The 4742-nt window shown below is 44.6% G+C and overlaps 1 pseudogene; it reads left to right on the top strand.

Moving 5' to 3' along the window:
* Window positions 1-907: 907 nt before the first annotated feature.
* On the top strand, window positions 908-1753 carry LOC122467074 (annotated as a pseudogene).
* The last annotated feature ends 2989 nt before the right edge of the window (window positions 1754-4742 follow it).

Below are 4742 nucleotides of genomic sequence, written 5' to 3'. Positions count from 1 at the left end.
CTATCTTTCTTGGTCTCGAAGGTGGTGGCCTTACATAGGAGTCTGGTGGGGCCCAGAAGCCCAATCCTCCCAGTCACCAGAATGAAGCATTCCAGGAGTGTTTCCTATATGAGCTGCATGAGCCCACCTGTTGTGGTTGGGCTGATTGCTGCAGGCACACTGGTGGGCAGGGCTGGCCCCAGCCTGGATGGCTTAGAGGCCCAGTTATGGCTGCTGCAGGCATGAGAGTAGGTGGTGTTAGCCCATGGTATGGTCCAAGCATGAGGCCAGGCCATTACTGTTGCTCTTCCTCTCTGGGGCAGGTGTCACCTTTGAGGGGTACTGGTCCTGGCCAAGGCTGCCTGTTGGGTGTGGCAGGATGGGAGCCTCTTTGGAGGGGCACCTACAGTGGGCATGTTGGGCAGGATGGGTCCACAGGGGAATGCCAGGGCAGCGCCAGTGGTGCTAACAAGGTGATGGAGAGTGTCATAATTGGTGCCTACCAGTGTCTGGCCAGGAAGGCTGAAGGAGGGCAAGAAAAGCGGTGCCTACCAGCACCACTATTTTTTTAATTGTCTTCAGGTGTTTTCTCGGAGCAAGGTGTTCTGTATGAAGTTGTAGCCTTGGTGTGTCTGTAGGAGGAGGTGGCTCAGGATCTTCCTCCTCTGCCATCTTCTGAAGCAAGTTTATCTTTTCTCCCACTGTATACCTAGTTCTTACACACCTAACACATTGCCTGGCACATACTTCTAACGGAAATACATGTTTAATGAATAAGTATGGTTTGTTCATTGTTCTACAGATACCAGAGTTTTAAATTCCTTTTGGTTTTAAATATGTATAAAGCATATACTACTGGCTCAGCAGCCATGTGACCCTGTGGCCGGTCAGAGTGCTATGGGATGCACTGGGACTGGCATCGGGGGTCATGGAGGTGGCATGGAATGGGGCCTCTTTGCCTTTTGCCATCCTGACTCTTGTGAACGCGCCATATAAGCACGGCCTCTACTGCAGAGAAGACTCCATCCAGTACCCCTACTGTCCAGACACCATCACCCATGAGTTCATGGCCAGAGGTAACCATCACAGCCACCATCATCCTTGTCTCAACCAAGGAGGCCTGCCTGGTGCACACAGACTGCCTCTATTCCCACTCCAACTTCAACAACAGAGTGGCTGGCTTCTATAAGGTGCTGAGAAATTTCCTGTTCAGGGCTGCAATGAGTCAGTCACTGGCAGACCTGGCCAAGGTCACGATAGGCCATCTGTGGCCCAACTTCCTGGCTAAGTGTGACCCTGACTTGAGCCACTTCAACTGCTCTGTCTACCTGCATGTGGAGAAGATGTGCAGGGAAAGCCTAGTAACATCACTAAGTCCAGAATGTCTTTCTACTCCGGACACTCCTCCTTTGGGATGTTTGTGGTGCTCTACGCACAGGCAGGCATGGCTCTGCCCCAAGTGAGCACAGCTTCTGGGGCCCACAGTGCAGTTCTTCCTTGTGGCCTTTGCACCCTATGTTGGCTACAGCCGTGTGTCTGACCATAAGCACCAATCGAGTTAAGTCTTCGGTGGCCTCCTGCAGGGGATGCTGGTGGCTGGCCTTACCATTAGCTACATTTCTAACTTCTTCAAGGCCTGGCCTCCATAGCGCTGCCTGGAGGAAGAGGAGCTGGGACTGAAGCCCAGACTGTCACTGACCCTGACCCTGACCCTGACCCTGACCCTGAGTGAGGCTGACCACAACCACCCGGGTACCCTGTCTCCTCCTCCTGAGGCAGGTGCCTGTCTCTGTGTCCAACTAGGGTTCAGGCTGTGCTTCAGTGTGTTCATGGTCCGGGCAGAGGCCTCTCCTGGGGTGGTGATGAGGGCTCTGGATAGGCTCTGGGTGCCCCATGCTGGCTGCCAGTGGGGTTTCCACTAACCCCACCTCTTGTGCATGGGGCCAGGGGCCTGGGGATGCACAGGGCAGCCCCAGCATTTGGAAGGGGGACATTGTGCTCTTATTTCCCTTAGAACCCTCCTATATTGAATTAGAGGGAAGCAAGAGATCCAGATAGATGCTTTTTTTGTAAAGTGCAATGTATGTGTATATGTGGACTTCCAATAAAATAGAGTGTTTGCTTGACAAATGGTGTCAGCCTCTATTCTCGCTTTTTTTTTAATGTTTATTTATTTATTTAGAGAAAGAGAGAGTGCAAGTGGGGGAGGAGCAGAGAGAGAGGGAGAGAGAGAATCCCAAGCAGGCTCCACACTCATCCCAGAGCAGGACATGGGGCTTGAGCTCACTACTGTGAGATCATGACCTGAGCTAAATTAAGAGTCCATTACTTAACCAACTGAGTCACCCAGGCACCCCTGTCAGCCTCTATTCTTTATGACCATTCTGAGAACTGAGCCATTCTGAGCCCTCAGTTGGGGGCTCAACCGAGTTAGGCATCAGAGTAACTGGTTGCAGTACTGTGGTTTAGAGGTATGGAGAGGGCAGTGTACTCTTTTCCTTGGTCCTCACCCTATGTATCTCTTCATCTTGCTGTTGATTCGTAGTTATCACATCCTTTCATAAGCTGGTAAACATAAAAAAAACAAAACAATCCAAAAAACCCTATACTAAATTGTTTTGGATTCAGTGAGGGTTAGTTATACTGTTTTTTTTTCTATACCAGTTATTATAGTAATCTTTTTAAACATAATTTATTGTCAAATTGGCTAATATACAGTGTGTAAAGTGTGCTCTTGGTTTATGCGGTTGATTTCCGTGGTTTCTTGCTTACATACAATACCCAGTGCTCATCCCAACAAATGCCCTCCTCAATGCCCGTCACCCATTTTCCCCTCTCCCCCACCTCCCCATCAACCTTCAGATTTTTCTCTGTGTTTAAGAGTCTCTTATGGTTTGCCTCCCTCCCTTTCTGTTTGTAACTATTTTCCCCCCTTCCCTTCCCCCATGGTCTTCTGTTAAGTTTCTCAAGATCCACATATGAATGAAAACATATGATATTTGTCTTTCTCTGACTGTCTTATTTCAGTCAGTCTAATACCTTCCAGTTCCATCCACATTGCAGCAAATGGCATGATTTTATTTTTCCTCACTGCCAAGTAGTATTCCATTGTGTATACAAACTACATCTTCTTTATCCATTCATCATTTGATCCATAATTTGGCTATTGTTGAAAGCAATGCTATAAACATTGGGGGACATGTACTCCTACGCATCAGCACTCCTGTGTCCTTTGGATAAATTCCTAGTAGTTCTATTGATGGGTCATAGAGTAGCTCTATTTTTAATTTTTTGAGGAACCTCCATACTGTTTTCCAGAGCGGCTGCACCAGTTTGCATTCCCACCAGCAGTGCAAGAGGGTTCCTGTTTCTCCACATCCTCGCCAGCATCTGTTGTTACTTTTAGCCACTCTGACTGGTGTGAGGTGATATCTCAGTATGGTTTTGATTTGTATTTCCCTAATGATGCGTGATGTCGAGCATCTTTTCATGTGTCTTTTGGGTATCTGGATGTTTTCTTTGGAAAAGTGTCTATTCATGTTTTCTTCCCATTTCTTCACTGGATTATTTGTTTTTTGGGTATTGAGTTAGGTAAGTTCTTTATAGATTTTGTATACTAACCCTTTATCCAATATGTCATTCTCAAATATCCTGTCCCATTCTGTATGTTGCCTGTTAGTTTTGTTGATTGTTTCCTTTGCAGTGCAGAGGCTTTTTATCTTGATGAGGTCCCAATAGTTCATTTTTGCTTTTAATTCCCTTGCCTTCGGAGATGTGTTGAGCAAGAACTTGCTGTGACTAAGGTCAAAGAGGTTGTTGCTTGCTTTCTTCTCTAGGGTTTTGATGGTTTCCTGTCTCACATTTAGGTCTTTCATACATTTTGAGTTTATTTTTTACACCAGTTATTATAGTAATAATAACTGCTATTTTCACAGAAGCTTACTCAACTGAGAAACTACCATGAAAAATCTCACTAATAATATTAAAATTAATATATAATTAATAAAATTAATGATACAGTCTTTTGCTCTTTTGCACATATTATAATAACACTGGTTTTCTAAAAATATTTTTTTCTGATTGAAAAAGTAATACTTATTCATAAGAAATTCTAAAGAGTATAGAAATATATAAGAAAAATCTATTATAATTTCATCCCTGAAAATAGCCCCTATTGTCAGCCTGAGCTTTCTTCAGATTTTTATACCAAGATGTATAAGAATTATTATCTTACTAAAATATGATCCTACTATACATACTGTTTTGAAACTCCTTTTGGTTCTCTTAATACCTAAAGATATCTTTTTTTGTTAAAATGTTTTTAATGTTTTTATTTATTTTTGAAGGAGAGAGAGAGACAGAGCATGAGCGGGGGAGGAACAGAGAGAGAGGGAGACACAGAATCCAAAGCAGGCTCCAGGCTCTGAGCTGTCAGCACAGAGCCCGATGCGGGGCTTGAACCCACAAACTGTGAGATCATGACCTGAGCCGAAGTCAGACGCTTAACCGACTGAGCCACCCACACACCCCTAAAGATATCTTTAGGTATCAATACCTAAAGATCCACTTTATTATTTTTAGTGACCAAATAGTTTCCATTATGTCAGTCTACCATTTTTTGTCTACAACTTCCCTGTTGACAAACATTTGTGTTACAATCATTATTTTTTTTTAATTTTTTTTTCAACGTTTATTTATTTTTGGGACAGAGAGAGACAGAGCATGAACGGGGGAGGGGCAGAGAGAGAGGGAGACACAGAATC

Source organism: Prionailurus bengalensis, chromosome A3 (genome assembly GCF_016509475.1).
Source record: "Prionailurus bengalensis isolate Pbe53 chromosome A3, Fcat_Pben_1.1_paternal_pri, whole genome shotgun sequence".
NCBI lineage: Eukaryota > Metazoa > Chordata > Mammalia > Carnivora > Felidae > Prionailurus > Prionailurus bengalensis.
This window is presented reverse-complemented; position numbering and strand designations above follow the sequence as displayed.